Source organism: Meles meles, chromosome 6, assembly GCF_922984935.1.
Source record: "Meles meles chromosome 6, mMelMel3.1 paternal haplotype, whole genome shotgun sequence".
Taxonomy (NCBI): domain Eukaryota; kingdom Metazoa; phylum Chordata; class Mammalia; order Carnivora; family Mustelidae; genus Meles; species Meles meles.
Genome location: NC_060071.1, coordinates 13,876,907 through 13,902,549, shown reverse-complemented (window position 1 = coordinate 13,902,549; position 25,643 = coordinate 13,876,907).

Below are 25,643 nucleotides of genomic sequence, written 5' to 3'. Positions count from 1 at the left end.
AAAATATCACGCATGATTGATCTCAAGACTGTGGCTTGATCCAAAGACAACACACAACAGCAGTCAAATATACATTTTATGGGCTTTTGTCTGTTTTTCAATAACACCAGAAAACATTCTTTAATTAAAATTTAAAACCGTAACCGATTAATTTTCTGTGTAAACAATCCGTGTAAACACGGAATGTCAGCATTTTAAGGCGGTGTGAGTATAAATTTTACTTTCCACACATGGGCATTCTGGGAAGGACTTTGGCACAAGCGAAAGGTGAGAATGTGACCCAGGGGAGAAGGATTTGGAGCCCTAGCATGCTCTGTAACCCCACTCCTGTCCTCTTAGCTGAAGCCCAGTTAGAACTGGGGAAAATGTTCTTTGCTGTGTGATAGTGTTAGCATGGGCCGGGTTGTCACTCACTCCATAGCTCTTTTTTTACTAGCTGCAAATCTCCAAGGATTCCAAAAAAACCCTTCAGTAGCTAGACTCGCTGCTACCTTATTGGTGCAGAGAGAGAGAGACTCTCCCAAGAATTTGGCCATGGACATGGCTGTGCAGAACTTAGACGGAGCATTCCCATTTGGTTTCTGTTGTTAAACATAATCTCCAATTTTTACAGGAGCCAGAAAGCAACCTCACTTCTCCTTGGCAACTTTAAGATTTTTTTTTCTTTCTTTAAAACAGAGGCAAGGTTTAAAATGTTACTTAAAATACTCCTGAATGACTTTTCAAGGAAATATGGGAATACATTGCCAGGAAAATGGGGGAGTGTGTTCAAAGTAAAGAATCTAAAAATCTCTGCCTAGACATTTGTTTAAAACTTGAAATAAAAATGCTCATAATCAACTTACTTTTATTAGACATTTATAGCTTTGCCAATAACGCATTACAGTGACCTCTGTTCTTCTAGAGTCTAGAAAAAGACCCAGAATTGAAATCCTCTGAGCCTCTCTAGGTGACAAGCTTGGGTTTGCATTTGGATTCACTTTGAACCCTTTGCTTACTTACCCAGACCCGTCTCTCAGGACAAGAACCAATCTTGGGGTGGATTAAGGAGTTAAATATTGAATATTGAAAGGAGATATTCAAAGCAAACACCGTCGCATTTCTGGACCTTGCTTCATTCCCAGTAAACTTATTTCAAGTAAACTTGTAATTTTGCATCAACACTTGTAAAAGTTTCCATATAAATTAATCATATTATTGTTACTACAGGAAGCAGAAATGTGAAGAAACTTCCCTCAAATGAAAGAAACTTCTTTTATCCTGCCTGCCAAAGAAGTTGGCTGTTGATGCATTATTTAAAACTGCTTGTGTCTGTAAAGGGATTTATTGTGTCTGTAAAGGGATTTATTAGCAAGGTTTTCATAAAATGATGATTTGTGTACCAAATGGTATGAAGGTAAAGATTTTGTATCTCCTTCACAGAGGCTATAGAGAAAAAAAAATAAAATAAATCTATAACCTCTGGAAATAGTTTTTTAAAAAGGGCACAGTTAAAGAACACCTACTAGAAGTAAATCTATACATGTTCTTTCTCGTATTTGCAACTTTTCCATACCATTGTGAGGTGAGGGAATTGAGATTTTGTAAGGTAGAAGAATCTGGCATAGGGTGCTTAGGGTCAAGATTTCGGGATTTAAATTGAAGCGTAGTTGACAATAAGCCCAAGTACTTCCCACCACTGTGTGCTGCCTTTTTATAGATAGAATCGGCCAGGTAAAGAGATGACATGGTGTTGACTCATATCTAGAGGAAAATCAGACATGGACCTTCAGGTAAAAGAGAAAGAGGGGGAAAAAAAAGCAGAACCTAGGATGCCAGAAAGGAGATCATGAGTGGGATAATTTGTTGGGGTAGAGGAGTGTAGATGAAATGAGGATGAGACATATAGGGGGTCAACTTTTCCACTGAACAATGAAATACCTGGGTATGTTCCAATGCCTAAGTCATTTTTATTCCCTTTCAAAGACTCCCTAAAATTTGGGTCTTTGTGCCTAGAGGTTATCTTTGCTAACTCCTGTGACAAGCTGCTTCAGGGAATCATTATTCATGTATCCAGAGGTCTATCTTGTTGGAGAAAATGGATCAGCTTTTAGAATAGAAACCAGGAACATGAGACAAAGTCCCCTGAAATCTCAGTATCCAAACTTTTCCTTGATGCAACAAAACAAACATCCCCACCCCTAAAATGCCTACTTGCTCTTTACCATTATACCAGAAATCGATCTAAGTACCCTGTAATTCTTCCGCCATATTTATGCACTACTCCGCATGACCAATGTTTCTTGTCATCCTGCATAGTAACCGCTATAAAACTACATTCAAGCCCACTTGGCCTTATTCCTATCAGTGACAAATTCCCAATAAGAATAGAACCTCTCTGAAGTAACATGTTACGGATAGTATTGAAAGCCTTATTCTGATGATGAGTTTGGAAATCTTGCTGGAGGTTGTGGTGGACAGCTGCCTTCAAAGGACATCTAACTGAATCTTCTTTCCTGAGTCTTTCAGTGGACACACCATTTTGAAATCATCTCTACACAAGATATTGGAGATCATTATTATCATGTTCATTTTTCAGATGAAGAGAGAGAGTATGAACCTTCTTTTTCCCCATCCCTTCTCCTATGATCCTCTGGAGGAAAAATGAAACAAGATGAAACCAGAGAGGGAGACATATGGTAAGAGACTTAATCTCAGGAGACAAACTGAGGTTTGCTGGAAGGCAGGGGAGTAGGAGGTATGGGATGGCTGGGTGATAGACGCTAGGGAGGGTACGGGCTATGGTTGAGGGTCGTGAATTGTGTAAGGCTGATGATTCACAGACCTGTACCCCTGAAACAAATAATACATTATATGTTAATTAAAAAACAAAGGGATAGTGCAATCCTAATCTCAAACAGCCAGATCAATATTTCTCATAGAGACTTCTGGCGTTGCCAGACAGGATACACAGGCAGGATTTTGGTTGGGAAATGCCATCACGATCTATCAAACCAGTGAACCTTATGCGCTAACCCATTTTTCCAGGAAATAATATTCTATGGAGTTAGAAGGGCATTTTTGTCCTGGCTCTCCCATTTTCTAGGCAGGTGAACCCGGATAAATCACGTAACCTCTTTAAAAAGCAGTTTCCTCATCTGTAAAATTAGAGAATAGAAGAGTACCCACTTCATAACATTGCTGCAGGGACTCAAAGAAATCACGGGCATCAAGTGTATTAACACAGCAATCAGCATATTTATGACAATAAATGTTTGCCGTGGATGGTGTCAGCATTGGGATCATTCCTTTCCTAGTTCCTGAAACAGCTTGTCTTATATTTTCATCAGTAAGCACAGTGTTTGGCACACAACCGACCTCCCAACCCCCAGCCCAGTACATGCTCGTCCAATTAATTAATACGCTCCCTAGTAAACTCCGGAACCCTGGACTAGGCATCAAGAAATAATGGCTGGTATTCTGCTCTATTCTCCGGTTGTTCCCACAAATTCCTCCCTTCACCCCCCCCACCTTCACCCCCAAGTCACAGGCACATACATGGGATCATATTTCTTTATGTTGAGCTGGACGGGGTGTTCATGTCGATAAGAAACCTTCCTCCCACCCCACTTTGTCTGTCCTGCACTTAGGAACCAAGGTTGAGTTCAAACAGGGGTCAGGGAGATAAAAGCCTTAGGCTTAACCACCAATTCACTCGTCTGGTGCCTAAAACTTCCGTCATTTATTTATTGCCATTAGAAAGGATCCGCTGGGTCCTGTGTCATGAAGGCTGTAGGCAGAAGCCTCTGCCATTTATTATCTCCCCTTCAGTTGGGAAACAGAGCAGGCGGATGCAATTTCCCCAGGATCTGCGGCCCTGCCCCTGGACTGAAGACTGAATGGGAAGAGAGAGAAGTTTCCTAGCACTTTATGGCATCTTTTGTTTTTCATCAAGAGGCCAAGGACAGACATTTTGAAATAATTGTCAAAGACAGAACCCATGCAGGCCTCGGGGTTAGAAGCCAGCTCGCCCTGGGAGAAAAGAGGACAAACAGCCAGGGCTGAGGCTTGCAGACGGACAGAGATTTACTGCAGCCGCTACAGACTACTTGTTATGGAGAAGATAAACAGGAGGCCCTTTTAGAGCCAGTGGTCATGTGGAAGGTGCTAGAAACATTCCTGGGCAAGAACAGGGCCCAGCCGCCACGCCAGCTGGTTGCCTTTGAGTTCAGTCCTCGGTGCACACAAAACTTCCATCCCCCATTCAGTTCTGTGCACGGGCTCTTTTAAATGTTAGTGCGAGGGAATACCAGCCAGGCCCCCAAAAAGGACAATTGTATGACAGATTGAAACGAAGACACCAGTCCTGATGTATCCAAACAAAATGTGGAAGGCACCAGCCAAGGGAGTCAGGGCAAGAAATGCTCTTCCGAGTCCCCGCATTGGCTGCGGGGGCGGGAGGGTGGGGGGGTGGGAGGTGGCTCCTGGGAGTCGCAACGGGGGCGGGGGCCCTCCCTCTTGCACCAGATCCCCCACGCTGTTTGCGCTCCCCTCCTCCACTTTGGCAAAGCAAGCAAGATCATAAACGTCAGATGTGAGCTTGTCGCTGTAATGATCCTATGGCTATGAATAAAAATGGCCCAGGAACAGATTTATGAATTGAATCGTCTTTCTGGAGGGTGGGCTGCGTGGGTCGGGGCTACTGCTCCCGGAGGCTGGGCATGCGTGCGCGCACGTGTGTGTGCGCCAGCGTGTGTGTGCGTGTGCACATGTGTGCGCGCTGCTCGTGTTGAACTTCTAGCAATCGAGAGCCCACAGGGTTAAGCCTAGAAGGGTAGAATGATATTTTCGCCTCTTTGATGACACACTAAAATAAAGACCGTCTCGTTTTGCAGTAGAACATTGAGTCTGTGAAGCCAATGTACATGTGGTTACTATTTGCAGAATTTGGCATTTTCTATGAATAGTATAAAACAGGCATTGGATCAGCTGTCATGTTTTGACAGGGTTGTCCTTTTTTTCCAGAATGCCACTTTCTCTACCCCCTATCCCCCCCACCCCATATTTGAGCAGCAACCCTACCACTTTTTTTTTTTTTAAGTGGACTAAGAAATTTGATGAATAATGAATTAAAAGCTGGAATGGGTCAAGGGTTTAAAGCACAAGGAAGCAATCACCCTGAAGAAAGTGGCCCCCCTAAGGGGAGGCAAGTCCCTGTTATGACTGGTGGTGAGATTGTCTCCAGACGGGGCCTCACCCAGCCCCAGAAATGGGAACAAGGTCAGAGACCAGATTAGTTAACAGTGTGAAGTGGGAGTTTAAAGCTGTTTTGTTTACAATGAGCTAATCAGCCTGACAGCGAAGTACCCCAGCTCTTCTCTCTGTTCAATATATTTGATTCCTCCAGAGCTGTTTGGGACTCTGTTTTCAGAGTCTCTTCAATTCTGCACCTTTCATACGTCCAAAACTTGACAGGAATGAAGTTGACAATGAGAAATCATTTTACCTCTTCATGGTGACATACAGCCATCAGTTTCAGCCCCAGGGTGTAAACTTGGGTGTGAGGGTTCACCTTCTCTGGGAGGGATGGAGTTTGCTGTGTTTAACCTGTAAACCATTATCATACACACACGCGCGCGTGCACACACACAGACACACACACACACACACAGGAGAAGCTCTCTTTTAATGTCTTGAGAAATCGAAGATTTGGGTTTTATTAACATGGGACCTGTATGTGTTAATTACACATTTATTTCAAAAGCACTCTCTCATGCTCTCTTGCTCTCTCTCGCTCTCTCTCACGATCACCTTTTCTTTTAAGATTTTATTTCTTTTTCACAATCACCTTTTCAATTTATTTTTTTCTTTTGTTCAACATGCACCACTTTTTCCTTTGTTTACAAGGGACCAGAAACCAGAATGAACCCATGTTGGACACCTTTCCTAATCAGCTCTTCAATTTTACATCAGAATGATCTCATTGAGTCCTTTTTGTCCATATTAGCAAAAAACAACTAATCTAGCACTGGAAAAAACATAGCTCTTACACCTATTTTGAACAAGCATCGTGTTTCTGATTAAACAGCTTTATCTTGCCTGTTTAAATGAACAATGTAATTATGCTCGAAACTGAAACCAATTGTCAAGATGTCTCTGTTTGGCTTGGAATCACTACAGTATAAATCCAGTCATGGGATTTCTCAGAGCAGTAATAAGAATATCAAACAGGTCATGCACTGTATTATCATTTCATTGTTATTTATGTTTGCCCAGACTTGATTCAGAGTCTCTGAAACCTGTCACTCTCAGGATGGCCTTACCTATTAAATCATCTCATTCTACCAAGAACCTGTGGATAAGCCTCTTCTTTAAAAAAAAAAATAATAATAAAATGAGTTCTAAGATTAAATTCTTATCATTATTTATCTTTGATTTCTATGGTGGTCACCACTTACTATTCTAATTAATGTTACTCAGATAGAAATTACACACTTAGCCATTCATTTATTTTTCATAAAACACATTGAGCATCTACTATGCAATAAACATGATGCTGCAAATTCCCAGGGATGTGGAAACAATGAAAAAACACTCTGTCCTCAAATTCCTCAAGAGAGATAAAATAATTACTATATAATCAACAATAAAATACATTTCATAGCTACATGATATTTATATATTATATAGTAATGTGTTAGGTCACTGTATATTTGATTTTCTATTTTCAGGGAAAACTGTATTATGTGAGGAATTATCATCATCCATGCTTGTATTGGCAGAATACTACCAGTCATTTATATAGGTTTGGATAGTTGAATTATTATCATAATTAGAATTTGAATATGATAAGGAAAGTTTCAGGAGACTTTCTCCTACACCATCTCATTCAAATTATGCATTGTATAATATTTTCTTCCTCATGTCTCACAGAAAAATATACAACAGATGTTCCTCATCAAGGGGCTTAGCAAATGTAAAAGTTTGAAATGAGCAGTTCATTCATTCAACAACAAATAAATATTAATTGATAAAAATGTGTATCAAGCCACTATCCTGTGTCATGTAAAGAGTTAATGAACAAAAATAAACCCTTTCCGGGGCACCTGGGTGGCTCAGTGGGTTAAAGCCTCTGCCTTCGGCTCAGATCATGATCCCAGGGTCCTGGGATGGAGCCCCGCATCAGGCTCTCTGCTCAGCAGGGGGCCTGCTTCCCTTCCCCTCTCTCTGCCTGCCTCTCTGCCTACCTGTGATCTCTGTCTGTCAAATAAAAAAAAAAAAAAAAAGAGCACTGAGTATCTGAAAAGCCCTTTTCTAAAATAAATAAATAAATAAATAAATAAATAAATAAATAAACCCTTTCCTTGCACATCCAGAGAATATAGGCTAGGGAAGGAAGACATTGTACAAGGCTCTATCCAGTCTCTACTGAGAATAATGTGTAAAGGAAGGCACTTTATATACTTGATCTTAAAGGTTATTCAATAGGGTTGTAGAATATTCCAATTTTAATTCTTATGTGCTCATTCTATTTTTTTTTTTAAGATTTTACTTATTTATTTGAGAGAGAAAGCATGAGAAGGGAGAGGGACAAAGAAAGAGGGACAAGCTGATGCCCTGCTGAGCAGAGAGCCCAATGTGGGGCTCAATCCCAGGACCCTGAGATCATGACCTGAGCCAAAGGCAGATGCTTAACTGACTGAGCCGCCCAGACACATCTATGTACTTGTTCTAATCTGAGTGTCAAGAATGGAGACATGCTCCATCTGGCCTCTGAATAAAACAACGGAGTAGACATCTTTTCTTTCTTCTTCTTCTTCTTCTTTTTTTTTTCTTTTACGCTAATAACTTACGTCCCATCTGAAACTTATAGTTGACTTTGCTTGGAAATCCCACAAAGGAAAAACAAATTTTTTAAAAAAAGATTTTATTTATTTATTTGACAGACAGAGAAGCAGGTAGAGAGAAGGGGAGGAGGGAGTAGGCTCCCTGCTGAGCAGAGATCCGGATGCGGGCCTTGATCGCAGGACCCTGGGATCATGACCTGAGCCGAAGTCAGAGGCTTTAACCCACTGAGCCACCCAGGCACCTGAAAAATCAATCTTTATTGAGACTGAGTCCACAATTTAAAAAGAGAACAAAATAGAGGGGGGGAAATTGTACCAAAATCATTAAACAGGAAACACGACAAAGAGATTTTAAAGCTGAAATAGGTTCAAAATATGTAAGAATAAATCATCCCACCAAAAAAGCAAGAGTAATGGAAAAAAAAATTGTGAAAAAAAGAGAATGAAATAGAACTATACTTTTAAAACATTGTCTTTAAAAACTTTTAATAGCAGAAAATAGGGTTAAATAGCAAGTTAGACATTTGTAAAAAAGGCATTAGTGATTTTATTGGAAGAGGCCAAGAATCCAGCTTAAAAATAAAGAGATGGCAAATATGAAGATAAGATCAAATGATATGGAAGAGAGAATGGGGCAGCCAAAAGGGAGAATGGGGGAAAGGCAAATTTGAAAACGTAATACTTTGCCATTTTATAAAGGACTTGCTTTTCATGTTTAAGAAGCATGACAGAGAAACATAACTAGAAGTTCCATCAGACTATACAGAGTAAAACTTCAGGACACCAAGGGAAAAGGAAAGGAAACTCGTAAAACAACCAGTGAGAATAAGCAAATTACCGACAACTGCACGCCCATACATCACAGCGACCCTAAACTTTTCACAAGGCTAAAATGGTGGGAATAAGACAATGCGGTGATGATCTCAGAAGGCAGGAAGTGGGTGGTGAGGGGAAAATGTCACCTTTCCTGCTATCTCTAAGCAAAGGAGGTATGGGGAAGAACCTTGCAAATGGTGTTTTAAACTTCTCTTGGCATATTTACTACATCCCATATCAGAAATGAAACAAACCCACCCCAGGCTCCTGTAAAAAAGAAATAAAAGCAAAAAGAAAGAAGGAAAGAAATGATCATTTCAAAGTATGAGTCAAAAATAATGAGCAACCTACAATTCTGTTTTCAGTTAACTTGTCAGTCCAGGGTGAGGGAGAAAGGAAGCCATGTTGCCTGAAATCTAAGTGAGTTTTCCACTTACAAAAGCTGTTCAAAGAAGAAAATCAGCACCAAAAAATGACAGTAATAATTATGACTAATATGAGGAGAGTATGAAAACATTCTGGAGCTACACAATGACATCGATGATATAAAAAATATTAATAATTATCTTATCATTGCTGATTTTAATGTGTCATATTAAAATTAGGCTATATACGGGGGCACCTGGGTGGCTCAGTTGGTTAAGCCTCTGCCTTCCGCTCAGGTCATGATCCCAGGGTCCTGAGATCGAGTCCCACATCAGGATCTCTGCTCAGTGGGGAGCCTGCTTCCCTCTCTCTCTCTCTCTCTCTCTCTGCTTGCCTCTCTGTCTACTTGTGATCTCTCTCCCTCTGTGTCAAATAAATAAATAAAATATTTTAAAAAATAAAATTAGGCTTTATATTCTCATTCTTTTTTCTATTTGTGTAGCTCAAAATAGCTACAGATTATCTTTCATGGTCTGTGCAGCTGAAAGTGTAAGTGTAAGTGAATCAAATTTCCAAAGGCCATGTTATTTTAATGTGTGGAAGGATGAGTAAACGTTTAAAGGGATCCTAAAACACATTATTATTACCTTATCTATTATCTAAATAATCACCTATCTAAATTACTCATGTTATGTTTTCCACTTTTATACCCTGAGAATTGTAACACCGCACCCCTATGGTTTCTATAAAGGGGTACACGTGTGCATGTGTTTATGTATCCTATTAATCTGGGGGGCTGAATGTTCTGTATTTAATGAATTGTCATAGAAAAGCAATGACATTAATTAAATATTAATTTGATGTGCTATAACATCATCTCTTCCAGCCCGTGTTCCACCTTGTTGCAAGCTCAATTCTCTCCTTCTTTTACTAACCATCTTCCCACAGGCTAAAACTGCACCTAAGATTTTACTATATCGATAACCAACCCTATTAACATTATATTTATTGCTGGTTTCCACCATCACTCTCTCCTCATCACCAATAAGTCTTTAGAAAAATGACCAGTCAGGCATTGAGGTCCATAATTGGTTTTTTTTGTGTTTTGTTTTGTTTTGTTTAAGATTTTATTTATTTTTTGGGGCACCCGGGTGGCTCAGTTGGTTAAGCATCTGTCTTCAGCTCAGGTCGTGATCCCAGGATCCTGGGATGGAGCCCTCATCTGACTCCCTGCTTAGCAGGGGGTGGTGGGGGTCTGCTTCTCCCTCTCCCTCTGCTTCTCCCCCTGCTTATGTGTTTACTTTCTCTATCTCTCTGTCAAAAAAAACAATAAATAAATAAAATATTTTTATAATATTTAAAAAGATTATTTATTTAACGATTTGACAGAGCAAACAAGGATAAGCAGGAGGAAGAAGCAGAGGGAGAGGGAGAAACAGATACCCTACTGAGGCCGGGGGGTGGGGGGAAGGGGGAGCAGGGCTCGATCCCAGAACCCTGGGAGCATGACCTGAGCCAAAGGTTTAACCAATTGAGCCACCCAAGTACCCAAGATCCCCAGTTCAAATTTCCCTTTTCTTTAAGTTTTTACTTATTTTCTTTTTTAAGATTTTATGTATTTATTTGGCAGGCAGAGATCACAAGTAGGCAGAGAGGCAGGCAGAGAGAGAGGGGGAAGCAGGCTCGTCGCTGAGCAGAGATCCTGATGTGGGGCTCGATCTCAGGACCCTGGGATCATGACCTGTGCCAAAGGCAGAGGCTTTAACCCACTGAGCCACCCAGGTGCCCCTAAGTCTGTACATAAAGAAACAAATTTGTTTGTTTTTTTCACCACCAGCTCTGCAGTTACATCTAAATAATAGACAAAATAATAATAGACAAGATCATCTCATTTTACAATCTTACTCACATGTTCAAGTATCCAGTGTTGTAGAAATCTTCATTTTTCTTGAAGTACCTAGTCTAGGCTTAGAGTCATCGTACTGTCCTGGCTGTCCTCCAATTCCACTGGCCATTCCTTTTCAGTCATTACAGTCATCTCCTCTTTTAGGTCCTCTCCCTGCCCTGCCTTAACTCACACTTATGTTAGAAAATGGACACATTTTTCTAGATAGTTCATGCTCTCTCGTGTACATTCAGCATAATCTGGGATTAATTAAGCCAATTTGATGACTGGAAATTGTGCAGTCCAGTCCGTCGTAAACGTCTTCATTGGATGGGCAAGACCCAAGGACACCAAGTTCCTTGTAAAATCGCACAGTTTAGAAGGGCTTTCACGGGGAGCAAGAGGAGCCCACAGAGATTAGGAACATGTTGTAAACCTCTTTCATTATGAATCTTTTCTCCAAGGCTGAGATTGTGAATCACCAGCCATCTAGTTTCCCCTGCCAAGTGGGAGGGTGAACAGTGTGAATCAGTTGTTAAGATGAGTAACAGTCGTCTTAACAGTCAACAGTCAAGGGAAACAAATACCCATGGTGATAGTCGGCTTTCAACTTTAATGATGTTTCTTGATGGGTTAAAATTTTTTGATGCCCTATAATATTACCTTTTTATGTTGCCTTTCTCTATTACCTAAAAATAGTTGAATTGTATATTCCAAATACTTCTTTTTTATTTCTCTAGAAATTTTTTTTTCCTTGTAAGATTCTGTATAAACTAGAAGGATATCAAAACCTTTACAGTTAAACCTTGGGTTTAAGCCTGTATCTGGTGTGGACTTCACTTGGGTAATTTTTATGTAACTGGTGGAGATTCAGCCACACTGACCCTTGGTCAACATGTGTGCATGTCCTCAATTGATAAACCTAAAATAAGAAGTAAGAGTATACAAAAATGTCCCAAAGGAAACTTCTGATTATTTTTGAAGTGGATATATAGATATCTTACAAGACAGATACTTCTGGATGCTTACATGAAATCCATTCTCATTTTCTTTCTTCTGATAGAATCTCTGGTTTTTTTGGGGGGGGAAGGGGCAACAATGTAATGATACAAAATTACTTTTCTGAGGATGCTAGAACACTAGTGGTGATCACGAGAAACAATCTCAAGCCATTTCTGGGTATCTCTGGAAACGTTTTGTTCTCCTAATACAGGTGTCACTCTTCCTCTTGATTTTAACTCCTTTATGCTGGTCTGGATTATAGTTGTGATGGCTGGAATTACAATTGCCTTCATGTGCCTGATTACATTGGAGAAGCTGAAATAATGAGTTCTGGTTTGCTTACCTTTAAATTTATTGTCATATAGGAAGAACACAAATGTCTATCTTATCTACTTGAGTTATCTGTTATCTTCAGCTGAACCCAAAACCTAACCGATGCAGTTTTGAATAGATGAGTCAGAAGGTCAGAGTGAAAACAACAACAACAAATATCTGAGGTTTCTAGGCTTCAATTGTATTCCAAGTTCTCCAGCTACTAGTTTGAGACCTAGGGCAAGAGACCAAACTTCTAAAGCTTTCTTTTCTCATCTGTGCATTGGGGCTTACAATACAGAACTCACCCCCTTGAGGTTGTTACAAAGATGAACTGAGTTCTAAATGGCTCTAAATGGTTCTAAATGGAATTTGAAATTATGATAAAGTCTTAATAGAAGAAAGTTTCAGAAGTGCTCTCCGAAGTAACATATATCCAGAAGATTCCATTTAAAGGTGTAGTCAGACTATTTCTGACCCAGTCCATTTGTTTTATGCACTGCCAGCAATCTCGTTGTAGCGGAAAACATATTTCATGGTGTGCTGGGTGGTTGAAGTAGCACTTAGATGCACATGCACTAATTTCAGGTCAGCAAGAAAGATCCAAAACACCCTGACAAGACCCAAACTGACCCCTTTTAACTCTTGAGTGAAATGTTGTTTTACTTGCTCAGGAAATCACTGAAAATGAAACTCGACTTCAAAGAGGAATAAAAATGCAGGGAAAGGAAAACCCTCTTTGGGGCAGCACTCTGAGCTTCTAGATTTTTGTTATTTTTATTTTTATTATTATTTTTTTTTAATGAGAATATAGAGGATTGGCATGTTTTCCATTTCCCTATAACCTCAACATTATTACGTATTCTAACACACACCCTAGTTAGTCCTTTTCCTACCTCTTTCTTTCCCCTTTCAAGATTGTGAGAATATGGATATGGAGTTTCCAAGATCTCAACGTGTTTCTTTGACGTAAGGTCAACATAATGGGACAAGTGTTGGGATAGGAGTAGGAAGAAAGAGGCTTCTTTTTGGTTCAAAGGAACAGAGGTAATCTGAGTAACTTCAGGAGAGGGGGAAGAGATTGGTGGTTCCTCTATGGTGGCCAAAAACTAAAAAAGGAAAGCAGGCTGGAAAGAACATGCCTCCAGAAACTGGCTTTTCTGGGTCCCGCATTCTTGCCTTTATCTTTCTCCACTTAATGGCATCCATCCACTTCCCCTATCAAAAAATTTTGCCACAATATAAAAAATACCAAACCCAGAACTTTGTGACCATGACTCTGAAAATTTTCAGCAAGATAGTTACTATGACTGTCTATATCATGATTTAAAGTTCACTTAATATTGTTTCCCCACTTTTTTGTTCCTCAGAGTATGACTTCTCTAGCCCCTCATTGGAATTCAACTCTGTTCTACTCTAAATTAGTACATGATCTGTAAATATTCAGAATCCTCACGGAAATTAATCTTTCAAAGAAAAATCCCAGTCACAACTCTCGGACAAGATCTCTATAGATGACTCTCAACTAAAATCAAAGCCACAGTTCTCACTCTTTTTCATTCAACAATGAATCCTCATTCTTTCTGCAGTGTGCTTTCATTTACCAACATTGCCATTAACCAGGGCTTCTGAGTTCACTCAAGCTATGGTCAAAAGGAACACATTGCTTAAGGATTGCGGATTTTGGGACTCAAACAATTGAACAGAGACTCTAGGTTCCCCTTTGATTCAGTTGCCATATGTCAGCATTTCCTGTCTGTCTTGGAACACTGCACCTTTCTCTGAATCACCCGCGTCCTGCCTTTCTTTTCCTGACTTGGAAAGTATGACTTCCGACAGTCTCTCTGGGGAATTAGCTGCCATTCTCTTGTTGATGTCTGTTTGCTTATCAACCTCACAGGGAGGTTTTTGTTACATAGTCAGGAGGAAACACTGATCCATATAGCATATGTGTCCATTCTTTGGTGGCAGTGGTTGGTGGAGCTTCAAAAGATGTTCAAAATATTAGTGATGATCAGGTTGTTTAAGGTAGCCAAAGAATAGAAATGGCAGGAACCATTACATGTAATAGATAACACACACACATGCTCACCAACTGGATGATTATGAAAAAGCAAGAACACATGTCTAACACAGAAATGAATTTCGTTAAGTCTCATCTATATATAAAGAGTTAGGGAAAAATAAACCTGAAATTTGCATTTTGGTTGCAAAGTGATATTAGTATTTTTCAGTCCTACACTTCCTTTCACATGTTGAAAAGCAGCCTAAATATCCAACACATGAAAATGAATGCATGTCCTCATGATATTTTTAAGACTGCAGAGGCAAGCCAATAGTATTACAGATACAATGAATCCATATGTTACGTTTTCCAAAAGGAGGGGTACTTTAGATTATATTGTCTTTTTTTTTTTTTTTTTTAAGATTTTATTTATTTGTCAGAGAGAGAGAGAGTACACACAAGCAGGCAGAGAGAGAGGAGGAAGCAGGCTCCCTGCCGAGCAAGGAGCCAGATGCGGGACTCAATCCCAGGACCCCAGGATCATGACCTGAGCCGAAGGCAGCGGCTCAACCAACCGAGCCACCCAGGCGTCCCTATATTGTCATTTTTTTAAAAGATTTTATTTATTTATTTGACAGAGAGAGATCACAAGTAGATAGAGAGTCAGGCAGAGAGAGAGAGAGGGAAGCAGGCTCCCTGCTGAGCAGAGAGCCTGATGCGGGACTCGATCCCAGGACCCGGAGATCATGACCTGAGCCGAATGCAGAGGCTTACCCCACTGAGCCACCCAGGCGCCCCTCTCATTTTTTTTTTTAATTGCAAGAAAAATACCTCCAAATAAAGTCTATAAGAACCAAAGTAAGTCATTGTCAAGTACAAACCACTAAGTGGTTTCAACTCTTCATATGGCCATGAAGAATATTTCTTATCATCCAGAAATCAGGTCAAAAGGGATGACTTAAGACTTCCCACAACTCTACGATATGTCCTTTCAATTCCTCCCTTTTAAAAGCAAGTGCTAACATCAGGGTAAAGAGGCATCATACTATATCAATTAGGGTGATACACTCCTTCACAGAAAAGCCAACACAATGAATCCTAAAACCCTAAATTAAACCCTCCAAATAAAAAGCTCATATGTAGATCGCTTGTGATGTAGTTTGTCAGTTGAAAAAAAAAATCATTTTCTTTATGACTTCTGAGTAGGGTGACTCTTCTCGTTGCTTGAAATGCCAATTTGGGCTCACTGACATCATTGCTCTTGTCGCTGATTACTCACTTAGAATAATCCAGCTATGATGGTAAGGGTTTGTAGTGTTCAAAAAATACAATGTGTCTTGAATGAATAAATGATCTTTCAAGGAAACAAAGTTACCCAATGCACCAATTATTAAGAAATGTATAGAAGATTTGATTTTGATATTATAAGTGCTATACTCCAGTCATAGGTAATCCCTCATTTATATATGCATTCTACAAAAAAATTGCATTTAACAATGATAGGAATGATATGAATGTCAAAACTACTACTGTGTCTTTGAAAATCTACATTTGGGAAATAATTAACTTGGTCCTAAGGGGGAAATACATAGCCATTCAAGCATCCCTCAAAAAAATTGAAAAATCCAGAATAGACCAGCTCTCTTTACATCTTAAAGAACTGGGGAATCAACAACAAATTAAGCCAATCCCACACACAAGAAGAGAAATAATCAAGATTGGAGCAGAGATCAATGAGATAGAAATAAGAGATACAGTAGAACACATCAACAAAACTAGAATTTGGGTTTTTTGAAAGAATCAATAAGATTGATAAACCATTGGCCACACTAATCCAAAAGAAAAGAGAGAGGACCCAAGTTAATAAAATTATGAATGAAAAGGGAGAGGTCATGACTAACAACAAAGAAACAGAAACAATCATCAGAAATTAATATCAACAGTTATAGGCCAATAAGTTAAGCAAACTAGATGAAATGGATGCATTCCTGGAAACCTAGAAACTTCCAAAACTGAATCAGGAAGAAATTGACAACCTGAATAGACCAATATCTAGTAACAAGATTGAAGCAGTTATCAAAAACCTCCCAAAAAACAAAAGCCCAGGACCTGATGGATTCCTTGGAGATTCTACCAAACATTCAAAGAAGAAATAATACCTATTCTCCTGAAGCTGTTTCAAAAAATAGAAACAGAAGGAAAACTTCCAGACTCTTTTTATGAAACCAGCATTACCCTTATCCCCAAACCAGGCAAAGACCCCACCAAAAAGGAGAATTTCAGACCAATATCCCTGATGAATATGGATGCCAAGATTCTCAACAAGATCCTAGCTAATAGGATTCAACAGTACATTAAAAAGATTATCCACCGTGACCAGGTGGGATTTATCCATGGGATGCAAGGGTGATTCAACATTCACAAATCAATCAATGTGATAGAACAAATCAATAAGAGAAGAGAGAAGAACCACATGGTCCTCTCAAATGCAGAAAAAGCATTTGACAAGATAGAGCATCTGTTCCTGATTAAAACGATTCAAAGTATAGGGATAGAGGGAACATTCCTCAACATCATAAAATCTATCTATGAAAAACCCACAGGGAATATCATCCTCAATAGGGATAAGCTGACAACCTTCCTTTGGAGATAAGGAACACGACAAGGATACCTACTCTCGTCACTGTTATTCAACATAACAGAAAGTCCTAGCAGGACTTTCTTCTGTAACAGGAAGTCCTAGCAACAGCAATCAGACAACAATAAATAAATAAAAGGTATTCAAATTGGCAAAGAGGAAGTCAAACTCTCTCTCTTCGCAGATGACATGATACTTTATATGGGAAACCCAAAAGATTCCACCCTCAAACTAGTAGAACTCATACAGCAATTCAGTAATGTGGCAGGGTACAAAATCAATGTACAGAAATCAGTTGCTTTCTTATACACTAACAGTGAAAATATAGAAAGGGAAATGAGAAAATCAATTCCATTTACTATAGCACTAAGAACCATAAGATACCTGGGAATAAACCTAACCAAAGAGGTAAAGGATCTGTACATGAAGAACTACAGAAATTGAAGAAGACACACAAAAAAATGCAAGAGCATTCCATGCTCATGGATTGGAAGAATAAACATTTTTATAAAATGTTTATACCTGGGTGGCTCAGTGGGTTAAAGCCTCTGCCTTCTGCTCAGGTCATGGTCTCAGGGTCCTGGGATAGAGCCCCACATCGGGCTCTCTGCTCAGCGGGGAGCCTGCTTCCCCCTCTCTCTCTGCCTGCCTCTCCACCTACTTGTGATCTCTCTCTGTCAAATAAATAAATTTAAAAATTAAAAAAAAATGTTTATACTGCATGGAGCCACATATACTTTCAATGCCATCACGATCAAAATTCCTCCAGCATTTTTCAAAGGGCTGGAAAAAACAATCCTAAAATTTGTATGGAACCAGAAGAGACCCCAAATAGCTAAGGAAATTTTGAAAAAGAAAAATGAAACTAGGGGCATCACGTTGTCTGATTTCAAGCTTTACTACAAAGCTGTGATCACCAAAGTACTGGCACAAAAACAGACACATAGATCAGTGGAACAGAGTAGAGTCCCCAGATATGGACCCTCAACTCTATGGTCAAATAATCTTTGACAAAGTAGGAAAAAAATATATAGTGGAAAAAAAGACAGTCTCTTCAATAAATGGTACTGGGAAAATTGGACAGCTATGTGTAGAAGAATAAAATTCAACTATTCTCTTACACCATACACAAAGATAAACTTGAAATGGATAAAAGACCTCAATGTGAGGTAGGAATCTATCAAAATCCTAGAGGAGAACATAGCCAGTAACCTCTTCGACATAAGCCAAAGCAACTTCTTTCAAGATATGTCTCCAAAGGCAAAGGAAACAAAAAAACACAAGCAAAAATGAACTTTTGGGACTTCAAGATCAAAGTTTCTGTACAGCAAAGGAAACAGTCAACAAAACAAAGAGGCAACCCATGGAATGGGAGAAGATATTTGCAAATGACACTACAGACAAAGGGCTGATATCCAAGATCTATAAAGAGCTCCTCAAACTCAACACACACAAAACAGATAATCATGTCGAAAAATGGGCAGAAGACAAGAACAGACACTTCTCCAAAGAAGACATACAAATGGCTATCAGACACATGAAAAAAATGTTCATCATCATTATCCAACAGGGAGATTAAAATCAAAACTGCATTGAGATACCACCTTATACCAGTTAGAATGGCCAAAATCAACAAGACAGTAAACAGCAAGTGTTGGAGAGGATGTAGAGAAAGGGGAACCCTCTTACCCTGTTGGTGGGAATGTAAGTTGGTGCAGCCACTTTGGAAAACAGTGTGGAGATTCCTTAAGAAATTAAAAATAGAGCTACCCTCTAACCCTGCAATTGCACTACTGGGTATTTACCCCAAAGACACAGATGTAGTGAAAAGATGGGCCATCTGAACCCCAATGTTCATAGTTGCCAAACTGTGGAAATAACCAAGATCCCCTTCAGTGGATGAATGGATAAAGAAGATATTGTCCATATATACTATGGAGTATTATGCCTCCATCAGAAAGAATGAATACCCAACTTTTGTATCAACATGGACAGGACTGGAGGAGATTATGCCATGGGCTTGGCTCAGGTCATGGTCTCAGGCTCCTAAGATCAAGCCTCATGTCAGGCCCCGTGCTCAGCACAGAGTCTGCTTGTCCCTCTCCTTCCGCTCCTTCCCCAATTCACTCACACTCTCTCTCTCTCATAAATTTTCAAAAAAATAAAAAGAATTAAGTAATCCTAATAAGGAAAGAAATTCCATATCTTACTGTGCATGTTTCATTCTTCCTTATTTGTCGTAATTTTCCATTTTAAGGGAGGCTAAGACTCCATTAAGTTGCCCTCATTTTTCCATAATTTGTCACCTCTGTTGAACATTTATGTTCTTCTCAAAGTTTTATTGTGACTGAGTCACCCAGGCACCCCAAGAACTCCTTAAAATTAATATGTGATTCTGTACAAGGACTGGGAGAGGGAGTGAGAACAGTAAATTAGATCTAGTAGAACAATTTTATGTTTACATTATATATAAATATATAAATACATTTTCATTTTATCTTAGTGCAAAATTAAAAATCTTCAGATGAGGGAAATAGGCCACATTGCAGGAGGCCAGAACCTGAGAACCAGAACACAAAAACTATGTTCAAGTTTGAAGATGAAGGGAAGCCTCTACCCTCAACTGGACTTGGCAGAGGGGGCCTTCAGGTGGAAGTCATTCACTTCTGTCTGTGCTCAATCATGTTTTCCTTGAATCCCAAGGCCATGATTTGGCTTTTGGACTCCAGTTTCCTTGTTCTCATTGCCATGTCAGTTCTTCCCTGTGATGATCCACATTACCCATTTTACCTCACCTCCCATCTGTAGGACCTTGCCAGAGGAAGTCACTGGATTGGGTGTGAGCGTCCGCTAGAGACTCACACTGTCCAAATCTAACAGGCAGTCAGTACCCATTGCTATCTCTGTTGATTTTCTAGTTTGCTAGATGGTGGCATAACTCTTGTAAGTGCTTTCTTTGTCCTATAAAATAAATGGCATGTGCCTTCAAGAGTGTGGTTTTGCAGTTTTTCAATTAGACCTGAATTTGATTTCTGTTTCTTCACACACAGCCATGTGGACTCAAGTAAGTTCCTTCCCCCTGAAAGCTTCATGTCCTCTCACAAAATCATGTAATAATGCCTGTGTTCTGCCATGTTGTTCTAAGACTTAATTGCGGTGTCTGGCACATAGAAAGCCTTCTATTAATAGCATTATTTTCAAAATACTACAAACTAGTAAAGGGGCCACAAGTCCTGGTGGGGATGGTGAGGGGTTGTCAAATAGGAAAGCAACCGTTGACAACCAGAAGCTGAATGGAGACAGTGGATGGGGCTAAAGGTGTCAAAACTTTTCATACTTCAGTGGTAGGAGAAGGATATTCTTGCCGTTGAAGAAAACAAAACAATGAAGTAACTATCTAAATAAATAAAATGTTGAGATTTGTGAGGGGATGGTCATGGGGTTTCCACTCATTCCATTTTTATTCTCCTCCTCTCTTACCAGAAAAGGTGTATATCTTTTTCTGAAATACCTATTTCTTGATGCAAGTGTCTGATTTCATGTCTTCCCTCAAGTCTCCCTTCTATTTCCTTTCTGTTTGGCCCTCACTTTCAGCTGACAGCCTCCATGCTTGCCTTCATTCACATGCAAGCTCCCTGTGTTGAGGAAAGCTCCCTTGGTTCTTCAATGATCATGGCCATTTGCTCTTCAGTGATGGCTTCCATGTTTTCTTTCCCTACTGTGAGACTTCCGGATTGCCTTCTATTTTTTCCCCCAGCTCCACCACATGTTCATTACCCAGTCATCCCTGAATTTCCTGCATCTGATTTCTATCCTCATGACTAATCTAAAAATATACTCTCTTAAAGTTCTACCCAGTGACTTCCTTTTCTCTAGATTTATGTCTATTGTTCATCTGTATCCCTCTTGGTGTACCTCTTTGATATGAAACACATTTAATGCAACCATCTTCTTAAACTTTTTCTTTCAGAGTTAATTCTATGTTTGCCAGCATTTTCTTCTCCAGTCTCTTTACCTCAGTTGAACATTTCCTAATGGTGTATGGTTAAGAAAATGTGCTATAGCCGAAATCATTTTATCTGTCCTTCCTTCAACCTAGAAGTATGGATTTCTCTAAGATTGAGCTTTCCATCTATAAAATTGAGTCATTTATCACATATACAGTTGTGAGGATTAAATAAATAATGTCTATCACAGGGTTTTACACAGAAAAACCGTCTAAAAATATTATTATTTGCGTTGTTGTTATTCTTTATTTTTTTATGAAAGACTCTGCTTGGAATCAGGAACACTGGGTATTACCAGTAGGCAATTTTTACCTGTTTTGGGGACTCAATAAGTTGATTATGATTTTTTTCTCATAGACAGTATTTGCAATGTTGTCTCAAAGATACTATGGTGGAAGGATTAAGATCTAAAATTTTCTAATTAATTTTCCTTTGCTTATAGATCATGGCTACTTGTTCTTTTTTGTCATCCATCTCCTTAGACAAATCAGGAAGAATAAAGCTATTTCTTCTTTATGTCAAATAAATCAAAGTGATATCTTATTGATTATATTTTTCTCTGTTGAACCTCAAAGAACACCCTGGAGAAAGTCATATTAAAGAGTCAGATGAACACTTATCCACATTGCTTTTAATGAGGGTGAGAGGAGTTGGGTATGAGACCCATTGGTTTTGCCTTTTTGAGGGATACCTGCTATTGTAATAAAAGGATTAAAAAAATTGTCTGGGTTAAGATAGAAGGGGTGTCCCAAAATTGGTAGATTCAGCATGCATCCTCAAAGACCTTGTTTGCCTTCAAATGTCTTCAAATATAACTTTATTAAAATAATATCCTAAAACTTTTTTTTTTTTTTTCTGGAATGGTGGGATGTTTATCAAGTCACAGGCTCTTTTCTACAATGATGATCTAGCACGTTTTCTCCTTTACCATCCCACTGTCTTTGCTGATCCAACATCTTCCTCCCCTCCTTCTAGGTAAACCAACTATATGAAGAATGCCATGATTTTTTCAGTCATCCAGGCTTGAAGCCTTACAGACACCATCGACAACTCCTTTTCTTTCCTCTAGAGACCAACCTATATCAGTCATCAAGTCTTCTTAAGATGGTCATTGAAATTCTCTTACATACATTCATTATCTTTATCTCTAGCTTAATTTGGATCCCTTCTTGTCATGTTATGCCTGGAAAGTAAATAGTTTCATAACTCTCTTCCAATCCATCCTGTAGAAGTAATTAATCTAAGAGATTGTTTTCACCATTTTTGTCCTTTTGAAGACCTTATATCACAATGAATACTAGATTGACATTCAGAATCTTTCACCAATGGTTCCAGACTACTTCAGACTCCTAGGTCCCACTACTGTGATGAATAAATTTGGTCTCCTATTCAAACTCACATCTAGACCTGCTTTATGTCTTTGCATACTTTATACATAAACACTAAAAATGCCAGACCCTTAACTTTCTGCCTTTTAACTACTATCTTTTTTCTAGAACTGAAGTCAAATTTTATCTTTTCTGTTAATTTTGTCTAATCATTTAGCCAGATTTTTCTCTTCATATATATATATATATATACACACACACACACACACACACACACACGTATATATTCACATATATATATATATATTAGCATTTTCTCTCTATACTGTTAGCAGATTTTTCAAACATGTCAGTCTCATTTCTCCATATAATGTCTAATTTCCTTAAGGGTAAGACCATATCTCATATCCTGTGGAACCCCTTTGAGGATGTGGCACAAAGACTTGTGCTTGGTTTTAGAGAGGTTCTAATTGTCAGTTGGGTACCCGTAAAGTAGGCATTTCGACTCCAAAGGATAACAAAGAACATTAGGGTAGATTGACAATTCCTCACTTTATAAAGAACCAATTTTGGAATCTAAAGAATCAAATATTCCTTAATCAGAGTAACACAGGACAGTGTAGGTTGTGCACAAGCTGAACAACTACATAGTGACACTACTATTTATCCAAGAGATTAGAACCAATGCATTGATACGGGCTTGTAAGGGCCATGACTTGAACACATTCCGGGAATATTTATTGTATGCCTCTTATAAAATATGGATATGTCAGAGCTCCTACCTATAAATAGAGTGCATATAAATGACAAACTGCACAGCAGTTCTTACCAAATTGTCAAGGAGTACTTTTAGTATACTAAAATCATACTATATTTTATATTTTGTAACCCAAAATTGTATTCTTCATGTAAAATGGTTTAGCCATTATGAAAAAGATTTTGGCGGTTCCTCAAAAAGTTAAACATAGCATTACCATATGGACCAGCAATTCTACTCCTAGGTATGTACTCAAAAGAATTGAAAATAGGTATTCAAACAAATTCATGTGCACTTATCTTCATAACAGCACTATTCACAAGAGTTAAAAGGTAGGAACAACTTAAACGCCCAGTGGATGAATGGATACAACCAACAATGGATACACCAATATATATACAACAGAATACTATTTAGCCATAAAAATAAATGATGTACTGATCCACGCCACAATGCGGATGAAACTTCAATTATGCTAAGTGAAAGAAACCAGACACAAAAGGTCACATAGTGTATGATTCCTTTTGTACAAAATATCCAGAATTGGTAAATCCATTGGGACCAAAAGCAGATGGGTATTTGCCAGGGCTTGGATGGAGAAGAATGAAAAATTTCTCTGTGGGTACCAGATATCCTTTTGGGTCGATAAGACTATTTTGAAATTAGACAGAGGTAGGGATGGCACCACACTGTGATAAATGCTATTGGAATTTGAACTTTATTTATTTATTTATTTTTTATTTGATAGGCAGAGATCACAAGGAGGCAGAGAGGCAGGCAGAGAGAGAGGAGGAAGCAGGCTCCCCGTTGCGCAGAGAGCCCCATGTGGGGCTTGATCCCAGGACCCTGGGATCATGACCTGAGCCAAAGGCAGAGGCTTAACCCACTGAGCCACCCAGGCGCCCCTGGAATTTGAACTTTAAAATGGTTAATTTTGTGTTGTGTGAATTTCACATCAATTTAAAAAATACATTCTTCATCACTATACAACCTATTCAATATAACCATTGCTGTTCTAGTATGTTTTCAGCACTGTGTGAGAAAAAGCAAATAGATAAAACAGTTTCCCAGCCCTCAAAGCTTTTGTAAACTGTTGGGGAAATAAGTCATAATCAAAGCAATTGGATGATGACAGGAAACAGACTCTAAGAGGGTACCATTGTCATGTGAGAAATCTATGCTTGCTTTGTTTCTTGTCCTAGTTTTGTAGGTAGCTTCTAACCCTGGGCAAGTAATTTGATGTCCCTTAATTTACAGAAAAAGAAAACTGAATGAGATGGTTTTTAAGATTTCTCCCAGGCCAAAAAAGATTTTTTTAAACATTTCATTTATATTTATTTTATCTGATAGCATATGAAAGGTAGAGGGGAGAAACAGAAGGAGTGGAACAAGCAGACTCCATGCTGACCACAGAGCCCAAAACAGGGCTTGATCCTAGGATGCTGAGATCATAACCTGAAATCAGGAATCAGACAGTCAACTGAGCCACCCAGGCGCCCCAAAAGAGTGGGGGTTTTTAAAGACATTTAAAAGAGCTCATGCATATCATGGAAAGCAAATACCTAAGAATAAAGGAGTGACTGAAGCCCCTGAGAAGGGTTTCAAAAAGGAATTGAGGGAAAGGGAACTGCCCCTAACCTAAAAGTCTGGGGGAAAGGATTGCTATTGTCAAGTAATAGGCGTGCAGAGAGCTTTAATATATATTTATGATTGAATATCATGAGGGAGTAATTATGTGTAAACAATTAAATATATTCTTAAGTTATAGCTAAGTTATTCACAGGTCTGTTCTAGCCGAGTCATCTAAAGGCACATTCTTCTCCATAACCGAGACCCAGACATTTAAAAACTCTAGGTAGCCGTAGTAAACTCATTAGCAACCAACAAAATACTCTATTTCATCACTGCGACAGTTGTATCTCACTGCATTTAAATTGAAATTCCTAGTGGTGGATTTTGCCCCATTATATACACTGGCAGTTTTGACATAACCAACTGAAGTTGAGATGAGTAAGGTTTAGGTGTGAAAGCATGGATAGGATTAATCTTCCATACTAATTGTATATTACCAACCTCAAATCTATCCATTATTTAATTCTTGATATAAATTACACAAAACAAACTGCCCTCCCCAGCCAATAATTACGCTAATGCCTCAGATAGACATTTTTCTCAACCTCTCCAGGGTAAGATGCTTTCTTTATAAGGAGAGTGCAAATGTCTGCTGAAATACAATGGCTTTGCTGTCCCAAGGTAGTTGCAGAATCTTGCATTCTCCATTACCATGATACAGAGCAGAGGGGCCTGGATTTCCTTCTTTCACAAATACTCTTTTGAAAGGTGCTCTCCTTCTTGCATTTCATCTGGTATGTAAATTACCAAACTGCCAAGCTGCTTGTCAGGGAGGGTTTTATAACCCTTCATTGTTTATGCCTGTCACTGATGAGTTTCTCCTTTGTTGCTCAGCACCTTATTTATTTGGGGGGAAAAAAAATTCTCCACCTCCAACTGAAGTACCTGGGACTTCTTCTCTTTTCAGCTGGAGGAAAGGAGTGGAGGGATGGGGGAGGATGAAAGACAGGAAGTAAACTGAGCAATTTCCTCCCCTAGGAAACCACTTCCTATCAGAAGGACACCAGTGTCTGTCATTTGGATGATCAAAAAAGGGGAAAGACAGCTGAATTTGGAGAAGATGAGTTTC